This window comes from Nycticebus coucang, chromosome 18 (assembly GCF_027406575.1).
Source record: "Nycticebus coucang isolate mNycCou1 chromosome 18, mNycCou1.pri, whole genome shotgun sequence".
Classification (NCBI taxonomy): domain Eukaryota; kingdom Metazoa; phylum Chordata; class Mammalia; order Primates; family Lorisidae; genus Nycticebus; species Nycticebus coucang.
Window position 1 is genome coordinate 67,948,118 of NC_069797.1, and position 17,319 is coordinate 67,965,436.

Here is a 17,319-nt window from a genome sequence, read left to right on the forward strand (position 1 = left end):
TTTGGTCCTTTTTCAGTTGTCTTCCTACATGCGCTTGAAGCTTTGACATCTTATCAAGACCAGATCCTTGGTTTCCCCAGCATTTCTAACCGTGTACCTATTTCATCTCGTCTTGTTCCTTGTGTTCTGTTTGCATTGGTGTCTAAAACCCTGAGCTGTCCTTGGATCGAATTTGATGGGACCTATATCCTGTGCTTTCTCCCTCTATCTATTCTTGGTCTTAGTCCCCCCCTTCCCACATCCTTACCCCCATGATCACTCCTAGAGCAATAGCTCCACTGGCTCTGGACCTAAGCATTTGTTTAATCTGATGAGTCTTCCTTGGACCACCATATCTTCCTCTCTTTAATCCTCTTATTTCATATGTGCTGTGACTCAAACCTTCATTCTAACAATAAAGAACCTGGTGAAGCACAATTCCCAATGCTGACACTTAAACTCATGGTTGAGGGCAGAGACAAGCACACCAGTAGAGGAGACACAAACAGAAGTTTTGGACAGAAGGAGCAATTGAAAAGGAAGCCAAGCCTGCGGGGGCTGGAAGGAACCTGAAAGACCCTCTAGCCCAGTGGTTCTCAACCTGTGGGTCGCGACCCCTTTGGGGGTCTCCTACATATCACATATTTACATTACGATTCATAACAGTAGCAAAATTACAGTTATGAAGTAGCAATGAAAATCATTTTATGGTTGGGGGTCACCACAACATGAGGAACTGATTTAAAGGGTCACGGCATTAGGAAGGTTGAGAACCACTGCTCTAGCCCAGTGTCCTTTCTCCTCATAACATTCTTACCCTGGAGTGGTCCATTTTATACTTGGCCATCTCCAGTGAAGGTGGTGTACCTAAGCCATAGTAGCTCAATCGATCTGTCTGACTGCATAGAAAGCACTTTCTAATACCAAGCCAAAGTCTTTGTGTAGCTTCCATCAATGAATTGATTTGAACCTCTGGAGTCAGAGGGAACAAATTCTTTTATTAAGTATTTGAAGATGGTTGTCAAGTGATCTTGGCATCTTCCCATTTTCAGGCTAAGTTTCTGCATTTCCTATTTACCACCCTTCCTAAGCCAGAGGTTTGAATTTGAATCCATTTGTGATGTTAGTTATTGCAACAGACTGAATGTTTATGTCCTCTTCAAACTCATACGATGACATTTTAACCCTCAAGGTAATGGTATCAGGAGATGAAACTTTGAGAGGTAATTAAGCCCTGAGGGTGGTGTCTTCACAAATGGAATTAGTACCCTTATCAAAGGGACCCCAGAAAGATCCCTTGTCCCTTCAGCAGCATGAGGGTATAGTAAGAAGATGACATCTATGAACCAGCAAGAGGGACCTCGCCTGATACAGCAATCACTTGTGTCCTGATCTGAGACTTTCCAGCCTCTAGGACTATGAGAAATAAATTAATGTTGTATACAAGTGACCTATTTTATAGTATTCTGTTGTGTCAGCCCAAACAGACCAATACAGTTATTGTTACCCATTTCTCTCCTATTCTGGACACTCAGAATGAAGTGTAATACCCTAAACTTGACTTCCCCATACAAGGGAGACTGGGATAATTACCATCTCAATTCTAGATATTTTCCTTCCATTGATGTAACCAAATCCTGAATAATTTTTGGGAAATCACATCATATCTCTGAGAAAATATGGGATATTTTATGATGGGCAGAATTCTAAAGTGGGCCTCCAAGATTCTATGTCCTCATCCCCAGAACCTACAAAGATGATGAGCTCTCAATCCTGTGATTACACCCTGTTGCATGGCACAGCTGAACTTAGAGACGTTATCCGGCTGGGCCTGATCTAATCACATGAGCCCATGGAGCAGGGAGTTTTCTTTGGCTAGTGGCAGAAGAAGTCAGAAAGATCCAAGGCATCAGAAGGATTTGACAACTCATTTTTGGCTCCGAAGATGGACAGAGCCAAGTTCAAGAACCAGAGAGTCACCACAAGTAGCTGAGAATGCTTCTCAGCTGACAGCCAGCTAGGAATTGGGACCATCAGTCCTAAAACTGCAAGGAACTGAATTCTACCAACAGCAAAATGATCTTGAAAGAGGATCCCTGATCTCCAGATGAGAATGCAGCTGATGAACACCTTGATTTTAGTCTTGTGAGACCCTAGCAGAAAATGAGTCATGCTATTCTGGACTTCTGACCTACAAAACCAGTGGGGTGCTGCTTTAAGTCTGTAAGTTTGTGGTGATTTGCACATGCTAGTAAAAACCCAATACATATTTTATTCACTGAGAGGCTCAAAAGCTAAATGCTCTTATTTTAGGTATATACTTTTATAAATTTCAAAGAATACACCCTAGTAATATTTTTTCTTAAATATAGAAAACTATTCCTATAAGTTTTAGAGTTTTACTTTGTCATTGAAGTAGTCAGTTAGCTTTCAGATGGAACTTCTATTTCTGAGTTCTCCAGGGTCACTTAAAAAAGATATAGGCTGTGGAACTATAAGCAAGAAGATTTTAAACCTCAATACCTAAAGAAAGCAAGCAGGCAGCATAAATGAGTAACGACTATAGGTTGAAGGCAATAAGGAGGGGTGGGGAGTGTGTCAAACTAGACAGCACACTCTTTCCAAAGGAGAGCAGCTGCGACTAGATTTCATCTGACAGTGGTCTTGCCTGGCATTGTTTATTCACTCAATCCCTCATTCATGAAATATTATTGACTGCTAGATACTGATGTATATATTTTGGAGGTGTGTACAAAAAGAGGAAGTCTCAGTTCTCAAGGAACTTGTATTTTCCTGGAAAATTACTTATTCTGAGTTTTTAAGAGAAGCCAAAAATCCAGATTTTGATCAGAATTTGAAGTCTTCTTCTAAAAAAAGTGTTGATTCCAATAAAAAATATGACATGTGGGCCAAACAACATCAAGAACCACAGCCACAATTCAGCTGGTTTGTGATCTCTGCTCTCTGCTGTCAGAGGACGTACAGAAGTGAGCTGTGTCCATGGCAGGTAAGAGTAAGTCCCACTCCCCCATGCACAGACAATTGTGGGGGAAGACTATGAGCAGAGCAGACAAAGCAAGGCAAAGGAACATTCTATTACTTTAAGACTGTGGTCTCCAAAAGCAGCAGAGAGATGGCTGGGACTTCTCTCTCAAGAGAGCAAGGCGTTGGCCAGCCTTCTGGCTTGTGGCTGTCTGTGGGAGAAAGAGACTGGAGTTTACTCCTCTGTAAAGGTCAACAGCAGGCTCAAGAGTACACCAGCCCCCTCCCCACCCAAGCAAAGGAGCAAATTTTGCTTTTGGTACAATTATCTAAAGTGACAAATGTTATTGCTTCATACCCAGGGTTTTCTGAAAATCAAGGGAAAAGGCAAATTGTTGACAGGGTCTGTAGATCTCCAGCCAGATTTTCCATACTTTATTAACATTTATTTTTATTTAAAAACAAAACAAAACAAAACAAAACAATTGTCTTGCCAGGCTCTAGTTCCCAAGACTACTTGAAGCTAAAGCTATGTGACTGCTTAACTCTCCTGGGAGTCTGCTGGCAAGAGTGCAAAGTCCTCAACTGAGTTATTCACTGGGAATCAGAGCAGCACAGAATAGGAGTGAGGAGGAAGAAGTAATTACGCTGGCTGAGCTGGGCTGGGGGAGAGGGATGGGGAGGGAGAAGGTGGGGTTTCCTTAAGAGGAGCTGACAGCTAATGAGTTCCAGCTAAAGAAGTCAGGAATCCAGCATCCATATCAAAAAACAAATGTGGTGAGTTGAGTGTAACTTCTGGACTGGGACAAATGGCTCCTTAAAATGTTCACTTTTACTGTTACTGTTTATATATCCAAGATGATGTTTACTATTACCACCTTGAGCTACTATTTTACAATGCTACTGTTTTTTTTTTCTTAAGCATAGGAAAAAGGTGCTTAGGTGGGGCTGCATGGTTTCTGGTTTGCTCCTCCATGTATGTCAGAGCTGGTGTGAGGGTGTGGAGCAAGGAGAAAGGGCATCACTGTGTTCTGCTCACTGTTTTCTTTTTCTTGACATGGTTAAGGTCGAGCTATCAAGAATAATTTATTTCTTGCCAGGAACTTGGCTTGAATGTCTTTTGTTTCTGGGTGGGCAACCAGTATGGGAGCTGGAGCTGGCTTGGACCGAGAGCTTAAAATCAGCTGTGGTGGGAGTATTTACACCATGGAAATTGGCAAATGCTATAAATCAGGATTTCTTTGCCTCTCAGAGAAGCTGATTTTCCAGCACACCACTGGCCTGTGATCTGATTGTGTGCTTGAAGGTATAAAAGTGGTGAATAAAGAGTTTACCTGCTTTCCCCTCTGTTCGTTATGCTTAAGAAAAAAAAAACAGTAGCATTGTAAAATAGTAGCTCAAGGTGGTAATAGTAAACATCATCTTGGATATATAAAAATTCAGGTTATGGTATTTTGTTATAACAGTCTAATGGACTTAGATATAATCTAATCTCTATTGGTAAACTTCAAGGCTGTTTGTAATCGTCTGTTATGAGAACCTGTACATATGAGGTCAGACAATTAAGTCTGTGAACTCATTCTAGAGAAAGTGCTTTGAAAAGTGGACTAGGCACTGGCATAGGTGCATAGTTTCCCACTTTGAATTTTTATTTCAGATTAATATAAGGGTACAGACTTCTTACATGTTTTGATCTTTGTCAACCTAGCAGGTGAAACAATGTACCTTGGTTTATTTTGAATTTGCATCTCTATCTTGTCATGAGGGATACAGGGCATCTTTTCATATGTTCAAGAGTCATTTGTGATTTGTTTTTTGAAACAGAGTCTCACTCTGTGCCCTCTGTAGAGTGCTGTGGCGTCATAGTTCACACCAACCTCAAACTCTTGGGCTGAAACGATCCTCTTGCCTCAGCCTCCTGACTAGCGGGGACTATAGGCACCCACCACAACACCCGGCTGTTTTTTAGAGATGGACCCTCACTCTTGCGCAGGCTGGTCTTGAACTCCTGAGCTCAAGCAGTCCACCCACCTTGGCCTCCCAAAGTGCCAGGATTACAGGAGGGAGCCAGCCAGGTCTTATTTGTGTTTCTTTTGCTCATGTTTGTTCTGGGCTATTAGTCTTTTTCCTACTGATTTTACATACTCATAAAATTACTCTTTTTTTTCTCTGATAGGATTTGCAAATAATTTTTCCCTGGTTTGTTGTTAATCTTTTGACTTTACATATGGTGATTTTTTTTTTCTTGTTTTTTTTTTTGTCGAGACAGAGTTCTACCCTATGCCCTGAGCAGAGGGCAATGGCATCGTAGCTCACTGCAACCTCAGACTCCGGCTGTGGACATCCTGCTGCCTCAGCCTCCGAAGCCGCTGGGATTACAGGCACTCGCCGCGGCGCCCGGCTGGGTTTTTCCATTTTTTTCCATGAGTCGGGGTCTCACTCTTGCTCAGACAAGCCTCGAACTCCTGAGCTCAAGCAATCCTCCCTCCTCAGCCTCCCACAGTGCTGGGATTACAGGCGTGAGCCACCGTGCCTGGCTACATATGGTGATTTTTTTTTTGTGCAAAAATGCTGATTTGGACAGGGAGCTTAAAATCACCTATGTTGAAATACAGTTAAGTGTTATAAGTTGAGGGCGGCGCCTGTGGCTCAAGGAGTAGGGCGCCGGTCCCATATGCCGGAGGTGGCGGGTTCAAACCCAGCCCCGGCCAAAAAACCAAAAAAAAAAAAGTATTATAAGTTGAAATGACCCATCTTTTTATTCACATCTATGCGACTCTTAGAAAGTCCAGTCTCACTTTGAAATTACAAGAACACAAACCAAAGCAAATCGTGGTTTCCTCCAGCGTTTTGTGGTTTCATTTTGCCCATTTATTAGAAATACCCGACAGGTCTAGAATTTATTTTGGTAAAGGATGTTAGGTATGGGTTTGCCTTTCTAGGTGGCTAGTCAGTTCTCTAAAAACCATTTATTACACAAATTCATTTTTTAATCTTACCAATTTGGAATGTCCTCTTTATTGTTCAATACGTTTATAATACATTTCCATTTGTATTTGGATCTATTTTTAGAATCTCTATTCTGTTTCATGCTGTATCTAGCCATATTCTGGTGGGATACTGTTTGAACTTTTAATCTTTTTTCAACACTTTAACAGCTGGGAGGGCTTAGTCTTTCTGACTCCTCATTTTCTTTTTTAAAAAGAGTTTTCCTGTATAGCCCAGTGTGTGTACTTTTCCACATGAATTTTATAGTTGTAAAGATCCTTTTAAAAGGGAAGCCTTAAAACGTTTTGAACAGGCTTATTAAGTACAACTATGAAAATGCTTTCTTGAATCATTGATGGGAGTGTAGCTGGCACACCTTTCCAGATAGTAATTTCCCCCAGTACATTTCCAAACGTGTCACGGGGTTACCCTTTGGCTTCACAATTTCATTTCTGCAACTTATCTGATAGAATTATTCGCATGACTGAGCAAGAAAATATGTTCAAAGATGTTCACTCAAGTATTTTTAATAACTAAAAGAATCAGGGATAATACAAATATCTAGGATAAGGGTATTTAAGGGATGGCTCTTTGCGTTGTGCTATAGAAGGGTGTCTAAGGTCAGAACAGTTTGTAGTGAAGGCATCAATTTTTTGCTAAAGTATCATATACACATACTTATGTAAACACAAACCCACAAGCACCTATATTTGGTGTGCATGAAAAGAACACATGCCACAGTCAGTGACGGTGGGTGCCTTGGGGGTGAGGATGAACAGCTTTTCTTTTTTACTTTACATATTTCTCTAGTTTTGCAATTAAATAGCACTGAAAGTTGCTTCTGCGTAACTCTTCCTCTCTCCTCCGGTGTCTCTCCATCTAGCATCCTTCCCCATCCCCCCCACCATTTTTTTTCCAGCATCGCATCTTTTCATTAGAATTACCCTTCCTGGTTCAGCACCTGTAGCTCCAGTGGTTAAGGAGCCAGCCACATACACCAGAACTGGTGGGTTCGAATCCAGCCCAGGCCTGCCAAACAACAATGACAACTACAACTAAAAAATAGCTGGGCATTGTGGTGGGCACCTGTAGTCCCAGGTACCTGGGAGGCTGAGGCAGAAGAATCGCTTGAGCCCAGGAGTTGGAGGTTACTGTGAGCTGTGATGCCACAGGACTCTACCCAGGGTGACAGCTTGAGGCTCTGTCACCAAAAAAAAAAAAGATTACCCTTTCCTGATCTTGTAAATTTGTACCTGGGTGGCCTGTGACCTGCCACTTCTGATCTGAGACACTTAATTTCCCATCACAGTGGCCCTTCTTCTTGACCCCAGTGGTCACATCAGGCACTTGACAATGACCCAAGCTGTGCCAATCTGAAGCTTCTTAAAGAATTTTCAGGGGCTGCCAGAGAAGGCATTCTCTCTTTTCTGGGATTCTCAGCTGTAAGGAGACTGTACATGAATTGCTGCTGGTGGCCAGAAAGCCCCCTGGTATAGCCAGCAACAAGGAAGACAGAACTGTAAGGTGAGAAACAGAGAAAGAGGTTGCCGAATGTGTGAGTGCCTGCTGCACCGTCAGGCTTGGACTTCTGGGTTATCTGAAGAGCGCCTAATCCATTCCTCTGGCAGGTCAGGACTGGGTTTCTGCCAGAGGCTCTTTGGAAGATGTGAGCCCTCCCTGGCGTGTCACACACTTGCACTGGTTTTAGGAGATGGTTTCAGTTCCCCCTGTGCACAGTCCACATCATAGAGGGACACAGCCCGGCCATCTCATTTGCCCCAGGGTGTCCAAGCAAGACTCTGAAATTTGTTCCCCATGTCCACAATTATTAGAGACATTTTTCTCCAACAACAGCAAGAAAAACCACTTTCCTATAATCATCTTCCCTGTGAGTCAACACGACAGACACCTTTCTCCATAATCTTCATTATCACTCAGTGACCTTGTTTCCTCTCCAGGCTAAATTAGAGTCACTGTTGCTTTCTCTCTCTCCCTCTTTCTAAATCTCCCTAAATCTTTTTCTTGGAATGCTTCCCAGACTTCAGTCCATTTCAATGTCAGCCTTCACTGACAAAACTCCTTCAAGGACCGTCTCGAATGCCCTGTCAGTAGCATTAGCCTTTATTTAACTCTCTCAAATAAAGAATAAATAGTGCAAAAGCCAAATACACAGCCTATATCCGGTGACAGTGATGACAAGGACATGGTTTGACCCCTGCTGGAATGAGGTGAACATGTTACAGAACTCACATCGAGTTGAACAAGATCCACTCAAGAGTAGAAAGGGCCAGTCTGTGTCACAGAGACCTGGTTCTGCCTCTTGCCAGAGGAGTGACTTTGAGGGCTGGGTTAGTGCTGTTACTACACATATCCTAGTGGTCCTTTAGTCAAGGTCTAACAATGAAGTTCATGAACTCGTCCGAGAAAAAGTACTACACACCTCATTGCTAGCGGTCACCAATATATAACTAGTGGTCACCAGATACCAGGGGATTACTTTGAATTTGACCATAGTGTTACTCAGCAGTGAGGTTGGCAGCACTTCTTCTAGGGTGAGTGCATGAACTTCATTGTCTGCATATTCTTATCCACAATTTGCAAACGAGAAGACTGAAGACAAGGCCTAGCCTTAGAAAGTAGTGTTTTTGTTTGTTTAATCTCTCTGAGCCTCACTTTACCTATTATGAAAAATGGGAATACCGATACCTACCTTGCTGTGCCTTGAAAATTAAGTGCAGTAATATCCAATTGCCGAGTAAACATTCAAGAGCCATTGCTGTTTTTACTTATTCTTCTCACCATTAATAAAAGCTAGAGACCAGGTGAATGACAAATTTTCAAAAACAGAATTAGAAACAGCCAGCTAGGCAAGCCACAGCAAAATGTCTTGCATCTCATAAGCAAGGGAATGACATCTCTGTTGCATTAGACGCTGCCATTTACACGCCTTGGCATGTCTTTGAGTTTGCAGACCTTGGAATCCTGCTGTGGCTTTACTGTGGCCTCTCAGTGTGCAGAAGTTAAGTCCTCAGAGCATTAGAGGGCAAGCCAAGGCAGGGCTGGGCTCAGGCCATAGCAGGATTTTGGTGTGGGGAGGGATGGGAAGCCTGGAGATGGGACTTAGGTGGCCTTAGTGGGAGCCTGGAGTCTCATTTGCTTCCTGGGATATGGGCAGCTGAGGGTGTGTGAAGGGTGCTAGCCCTGCCCTCCTTCCTCCTGTGACCCTGAGTCACTGGGTGCTGTATTAACTAGCCAGGTGCTGTGAGTGCTCCAGGCAGGGAGGGGAGATGGCATGACTCAGAGGGTTCAGGGAAGGTTTGGAAGGTTCTCAAGATCTTGGGATCTCCACACCCCTAGAGGCTGACCAAGTGAGGGCTCCCCACACCTCTAGAGGCTGACCAAGTGAGGCTGAAAATCATCCTTGGTGCCTAAATTTCCTCATCTTAAGGATAATAGAAAAAATAAGATTGCACCCTCAACCCCAGTGCTCCCAGCTTGGGTTTAGGGCATAGGTTCATGCCCATTATACTCAGGAGTTCTTTGTGTGTTGGGGTTGGGCCATTTTGGAATAATTATGGTACCAGATCAGGCAAATATAAGACACAACAGTCCTCTCTGATGGGTGTCACAGTGGAGAAGCTGGGACAGCTTCAGAAATGGAAGTCAAGACCTCTGTTTATTCCCCCCCAAACTACAGAACGTGTACTTCATTCATTCCTAGGATCCCTGAGCTACAAAGCAGACATCTTTGATTCCTTTTCCTCTCAAATCATTTCTAAATCCTAGAGTATCACCTCCAACACCTATTAAATCTTCCTTTTCTCCTTGTTACCTGTGCCTTAACTCAACCCTCTTACCTGGTTATTGGAATAGCCTTTTAACTGAACTTCATGACCTCAGTCTTGGCCCCTCTTCACTCCAGGCCACCATCACCACAAAATTAACTATCCAGAGCACAACACCAGGTGCATAGTGTGTCTCCCTCCTATGAAACCTTCCATAGGCCCCTGTGGTCCATGAACTGCTGTCTAAATCCCCTTCTCTAGCATCATTACACAGTATTTTTCCCTCCCTTCCCCTCCCTACCCCTTCCCTTCCCTTCCCTTTTTGAGACAGAGTCTCACCCTGTCCCCCTGGGTAGAGTGCTGGGGCATTATAGCTCACAGCAACCTCAAACTCTTGGGCTCAAGCCATCCTCTTGCCTTAGCCTCTTGCCTCAGTCCCAGCCTCTTATAGCTGGGACTACAGGTGCATGCCACAGTGCCCAGCTAGTTTTTTCTATTTTTAGTAGAGACAGGGTCTCCCTCTTTCTCAGGCTGGTCTCAAACTCCTGAGCTCAAGCAATTCATTCACCTTGGCCTCCCAGAGTGCTAGGATTATAGGTGGGAGCCACCTTACCTGGCTTCTTTTACTACTTTTCATCTTCCTCCCCCTACCTAAGTCCCATTCCCCTCCCACCTAAGTCCTACACTTACCATTCCTGTACTTCCCCAGTGCTCATGCTGTTCCTTCATCTTGGAATGCCTTCTTCCACATCTTCATTTCCAGAAATCCCTTGCAGTCCTTGGAGGCCAAACTACCATGAGAGTTCCTCTTTTCTAATCCTGTACCCAGATACAATCTTCCTCTCTTTCTCGCCCCCTCATGTTTTCATGCAACTCCTGTTTCTTCTATGGCTCTTGTCATATTCTGAGTAATAGCGAGTGAGGTGCACTTCTCATTTCTCCTAACAGATGGTGGGCAGAGGCAATGTCTTGTTCATCCCTGCACCCCTTACAAAACTTAGCACAATACCCTGCACGCAGAAGGTACTTACATGTATTACGGAGAGGAGATGGAAGCTCTCAACTAGTACCAACAGATGCAGCTACTATGGTTTCAGTATATTTTTGGTATTAGTGGGCTACAGAATATTTCAGGGATTTGATGGTTTATAATTCAAGAGGAATCTGGTCTTTCTCAGATTATTTCACTCCCAGTCGTCTACAAAGAAAATTTTCTAAATACAGGAAATTCATGGGAGTTGGGCAATGATACAGAAGTGTCAGAGAGGGTAAACAGGAAAAGGGTTAGTGAGAACTAGACTTCTCTCTATGAATTTGAACATCACTCGATCATTCAGAATCAAGGCTTGGCATACCTTGTACATATAAGGTACACATCTCCCTATGTTTTAATTGCACTGGGACAAACTACCTTCCAAATAATTTAAGGCAAAATCATCTTGAATGCTGGAAAAAACATATTTCTTTTGATAAGTGGTTTTAAATGCTGATTCTTCAAAGGAAATAAAAACTTTCAAGGTCTTCAGACCTACAAATGAATAGGTAGCATGAAAGATATTTTTCTGATCTTTCAAATTTTAAAGAACGCTCCTACACTTCTGGACACTTAGTCTCTGTTCGCTTTCAGCTTTCCTCAATGCACATGAAATGCTAAATTCCTGAAAGTTCTGTCTGGCTCTCTCCCTTTCCCCTTGCCTCTGATGCGATTGCATCCACACCCACAGCTTCAATGACCCCTGTGTGCAGAGCGCTCACATATTTATCCTTCCATCCCTCTGAGCTGCTTATTTCTGTGAAGGGAAATACAGCAAATATTTCAGCCTTTGCAGGCCATGTGATCTCCGTCTCAACCATTCAACTCTCACAACATAGCACGAAAGGGGCCTTAGGCAATCTGTAAATGAATGAGTGAAGCTGTGTTGCAATGCGACTTTCTTCAAAAACCCACATGGTCAAGGGCCAGATTTGGTCTTCAGGTCATATTTGCTAACCTCTGCTGTGAGTGAACCTACCTGCAACATGTTTAAAACCAAACCTGGGCCTTGGCTGTAGCTTCTGCTCAGTGAAGGCTGCCTGTCTTAGGTCAGACTCTCCCTGCAGCTGACCCTGGGCTTTGACTTTAGGTGATTTATTGTGTGGGTGTTCTCTGGAGAAACTGGTAAGAAAGTCAGGTGAAGTCCTAGTCTCAACCTAATCTTTTGGGGGTGCTCTTGAGCTTATTATATTTAAAAATGTGTGCTACATCAAAGCAAAGGAGCTGGGCTTTTGTACACTAGCTTTAGTCGGTCACTGGCTGTGATTGTTCCCAGAGAAAGAGATAGAGAGGATTGTATTGGTCTCCTAGGGTAGCCATAACAAATCACTGCAAACTGGTGGGTGGTTTAAAACAATAGAAATAGGGCTGGGTGCGGTGGCTCACTCCTGTAATCCTAGCACTCTGGGTGGCTGAGGTGGGTGGATAGCTTGAGCCCATGAGTATGAGACAAGCCTGAGCAAAAGTGAGACCCTGTCTCTACTAAAAATAGAAAAACTGAGACAGGAGGATTGCTTGAACCCAAGAGTTGGAGATTGCTGTGGGCTATGATGCCACAGCACTCTACCTGGGGTGATAGTTGAGACTCTGTTTCAAAAAAATAAACAATAAGCAAACAAACAAAAAAACCAACAGAAGCAGAAATCGAGGATTGCACGGCCTCAGAAGACTCTAGGGGAGAATGCATTCCTTGGCTTGTGGCCACATCACTCCTCTGATCTCTGCTTCTGTGGTTGTCTGGCTTCTTCCTCTTCTCTTTGTTCTCTCCTCTTTTATAAGGATAATTGTGACAGCATTTAGGGTCTTCCCAGACAGTCAAGGATTATATCTTTATCCTGAGATGCTTACACACATGCATGAAGACCCTTTTTACATAGAAGGCAATATTGGAAGGTTCCAGAAATCTGATGTGGATATCTTTTTGGGTGGGTGGGGGGGACATTTCTCTGCCTAACATAAGTAAAACTCATGGAAATTTATTTCTGGATCTTCCTAGGTTGAAGTCATTGTCTCAGTCACTCACAGCAAAGCATATAGAAGAAGCAGGATAGGAAGGGAACCAACAGTGCAGTGTCTACCCCCATCTGCCCGGGTGGGTGAGCCAGAACCTCAGGAATTATCCTTGAGATTTCTCTGTCCCTTCATCACCAAATCATATAGTTGTTTCCTCCTTGATAGCTCTTGATTCTGCCCATTCCTCTCATTTCTACTGCCATCACCCTTGTCTAAGTCACATGGACTTTGCCAACAGCCTCCCAGCTGGACACTTCCTTGGACTCTCTTTGATCCATTCTCCTGGCTATAAGCAGAATGATTGCTGCTTCAAAGTGAACATCTAAACTTGCCAGCATCCTGCTTGGCTGGTGTCTTGAAGACATATATCCCTTTCTTCTGAGACCTCATGCTTAATGCAGAAATATTTCTTGATTGCTTAACCCTGGATCCTTGGGATTTGGCACCTAGCAGATGCTCAATAAGCATTTGTTGGATCAATGAATGTGCTCCTTATCTCACTCATAGTGGAGGCACAGCTTTATGAGAACTACTCTCTGCATTTTTCTGGAAAGATGGCTAATAGGAATCACAGGCTTACTTGAGGCCAGGGTGAGAGGAGTGGAGTTGCATGCCTTTGGGATACGATATGTTTGCTATCACATTAAAATGTCCAGAACTCCTACCTCCCACCCTTTTTTCTTTCCAGCTGTGTTATCTATTCAATGTACTCTTGAAGTACATTGTACTCAAGGTTCTCTTGAGTCAGAATGGACTGAACTGATAATGGGAAATAACTTCTGTCCTTTCTGATGAAACAACTAGTCTCCCTTTGGCGTCTGGCCACAGACTCTCTTCTAAAAACAATGATGCCAAGCCTGCTTAAGCACAACTATTTAAATTACATGGCTCAGAATTTATATTTTGCTAAATTCACTGGTTACCAAGCTGTTATGAGAAATGACACTCTTTCTGCTTTGAGAGCTCATACCAAGGTTCCATGGCGGGGGCTGGGAGGGGGAATTTGGTAATAATCCATTGATTATTTTGTAATTGTTTGAACCCCTGCTCATTTCCCGGAGCTATTCATTCCTGGGCAATTCTAGGAGGTGCTGCGTCAGGTGGAGAGGTCACCTGGGTTAGGGTAGATGACTTGCAGAGGTTTATGGAGCTTCTTTATTGGAAACTCTGTTGACTGGTAATTGAGCTAAATCATCAGAACAACATCATGAAAGATTCAGAGCACATGTCTTCTTCCCAACTAAGCTCTAAGTTTCTTGAGGGGATGGACCTGCCGTGGATTTCTTCAACACGGTCCTCAGTATTTGGGCAGTGCTGTGCACACATAAGTGCTCTATAAATAACTGATTCTTAGACTCTTGGAAAGTTTCCTGCTGCCAAAATCCCACCACATGCCAAACACTAGGATCAAAACTTAGGGCAAAAAAGAAATCTCTTGAACAGAGGAATTACACCTAGAATTTTATCTGTGGAGCTCATAAGGTTGGTCTTATACACTTTATGAATTTCCAAAAGCACTCTGCTACACAGACTATTATAAAAGCATTAGAGTGAACTTTCTATGGCACTTGGCTTTCAAATTAAATCTTGCATCTGTTTGAGCCATATGTCTGTTTCAATGTTCTTATCCTTGACATTGGTCTTAGAAAGAACATTTTCTCAGAGTTTTTTTTTTTTTTCATGGCTGTGATGAATTTGAAAGCATCCTCCTTCGCACTGTCTTATTTCTCCTGTGAACGAGAAGGATTAGGTTTTGTGGGACCTAAAGCTAATAGGCTTTGAAGGGGTCATTTTTAATAAAAGGAGTACAAAATTATGAATACGAAATTAGGTATGAGAGTGACCATTTATTTAGAATGAGAAAAGAAATCAGCAAATTGCTGGTGCCTTAAAGACGTAGGTCTCTTTCTTCTGAGACTTCACTTAACACAGAAATATTTCTTGATTGCAAGCTGGCTCTCTTCCTGATGCCACAGCTCTCAGCACACAGAGGGATGTGAGGGACCCTGGGCTAAAGCTTCATCAGCTTCATGGTAAATCTGCTTCTAACAGGAAATTGTGCCATTCACAGTCCAGAGATATTTTCTGAGCTCTTTTGGGTGCATTATTTTAGGGATGTCAGGGATCTTACCTAAAGGCTTCTTGGTTCTTCTAGCCAGTTGGTAAATATAAGAGCATCAGAGGAGTGACTCTTGTAGAAGAGATTGGGCTGAGAGGGGTACAGGACTTTTGAAAATGACATTTTGGTGTTCACCATTTGAATGAACTTTATTTCTGAGCCCCCAGCATTGAGTTCAGCTGGCTGCATATGTTCACTACAGAATTCCATAGAATGGCCAATTCTTCCCAAAATGTATCTTCACAGAACTAGCTCATTCACCATCAGAATCCTGTTAGTCATCATAGGCTGAAGAATGCTGGCTGGTGTCTCCCCATGGCTCCATCCTATGGACTCAAAGAACATATTTCCCATTTCTTCCCTTTTGGTTTATCTGCATCAATTTATCTCTGTGCCCTTGAGACTGATGGAAGTTTAACCAAATTTCTGAAGTCATACTAGTGAGGCGGAGTTGCAGGTCCACACCCCCAAATGAGATCTCAATGGCTCTGCATTTTATTTCACTTCCCAGACATTAGTATATCCACCCTTTGGAGGCTTGATTCTTAGCTCTATGGCCAGGATTGAAATCTGGGGAACTTGGCCAGGTTGGAAGGCATCTGCAAGTTCCCTGATTTGTCTTTGGAGACCCCTTAGATGAGGGATCATTCTTTCCTTCTTCTGCAGGGTGTCCAATCTACCTACATCTTTAAGCCCAGCTCCTGAAATGCCCACCACACCCCACCCCCACCTGTCGTAGGCACCAAGCTCAGTCTCAGGCCATTTAGACTGAGATCTGTTAGGCTTACAGTCCCCAACCCCTGAGCTGCAGACCAGTACTGGTCCTCTGCCTGTTAGGAACGGGGCTGCACAGAAGGAGGGATGCAGCAGGTGGCAAGCAAAGCTTCATCAATATTTACATAGATGAAGAGACCTCATCATTAGCAGAGAGGTTTGACTGAACAGAGACTGTAATAAATCAATTGCCTGAAGACTCCTATCAAAACTAACCGTTCTACCTGGTCCATGGAAAAATCATCTCCCATGAAACTAGTTGGGACTACTTTGTTAGACCATCCAGAATCAGCAAGTTTTGAGCAAAATGGGCAAGTTTAGACACTTTGATAAGACATTTACAAAAAATCACATTTGGGGGTCATGGGGACCTAGGATCATCAGCTCCACACAAATAAATTTGAGAAGGGCTGCAAGTCGGAGACCCTCTGGGAGAGTGACAGTGTACATACATGACCAAGGCTCAGAGAAGTCCTGCCGTGAGGTCACCTGATCAGGGAGAATTTCTGGAACTATTTCCTTACATAGCACATGTCAATGCCCCTCTATTCTACGCGGCACACAGCACAAGTTGGAAAACATGCGATGTGAACCTTGGACCTGGGTGCCCCTCTATCTAATTGTGATGTTATGAATCACAGCACAGGCCCGCAGCTGCAGAATTTCTTTCTGTAGGACTGTGGCCTCCCTGGTGTAGACCAAAGTGGTTCTCAAGTAGAGGTGATTTCATCCCTCAGGGAACATATTCAGATGTTCAGAGATATTCGTGGTTGTCGCAGTTGGTGGGGGCAGTGCTAAAGGATGTTATGAACATCCTACAATGCAAACGACAGCCCCACACAACAGCCCCAAATGTCAGTAATGCTGAGGTTAGAAACTCTGGGCTAGAGCCATGGAATAACAAGCAAATAAAGCACTTAATCATCTGATGATGACCTGAAAATTGCTATGATGGATTTTGGACTCTGAGCAATTTAATATTTTCCATGGACAGCATGAAAGCCTTCCTCGGGGCCTCCTACACTCCTTCTATGTCTTCTGCATAGCAAAATTTTAAAATGTTACTTAATTGTTTAAAAAAAATATTTGAGTCAGCAGGCATTTAGTCCTCAGACTTCTACCAACCTAACAAGCATACCGATAAACACTAAAGCATGTGTTACTTGCAAAAGATGCAAGATTGGTCCATTTAAACAGCATGATTTTGGTTCTTTTTCTCTTCCAACTGGGCAATCCTAAAATAAATATATGTGTCACACACACATACACACACATACGTGATTAGGAAATGACATTAGATAGATATGTGTCCTCTCTCGTCTACTGTTGTCTGAGTACAGACAGCAGAAATGTAGCCTAAAGGCAATACTCAGAGTGGACGAGGAAAAAACGGGAGCCTTAAAAATCCATGCCCATGGTCCTCTAATAATCAAGGTTTACCAGAAAGTATTTAAGAGTGTCTGAACCCTGCTTCACCAATTATTATATAGGTGGGGGCATCTGAAGGAGACAAGGAGTCTAAGGCAGGGGAATGAATCAGAACAGAAGGGGTTAGGCTGGGGCCACATATTCTCATGGTTCATAGGCAAATCTCCTTGTGGCACACTCAGATTAAATTCTTTCAAGTCCTTGGCCTGTGAGCTAGT

The 17,319-nt window shown here is 43.2% G+C and overlaps 1 protein-coding gene across 3 annotated transcripts in view; it reads right to left on the minus strand.

The window, feature by feature from the left end:
- FAM20A (FAM20A golgi associated secretory pathway pseudokinase) overlaps positions 1-17,319 on the minus strand; it is a 57,549-nt gene that overhangs the window by 21,901 nt on the left and 18,329 nt on the right. The window contains exon 1 of one of the 3 annotated variants that reach the window (XM_053570105.1): positions 3,080-3,140. The exons of the other annotated variants lie outside the window; for them this stretch is intronic. The gene's annotated coding sequence lies outside the window, so the exon portion shown is untranslated. Of the gene's footprint in view, positions 1-3,079; positions 3,141-17,319 lie in introns of those variants that run through there. 3 annotated transcript variants of the gene reach the window in all.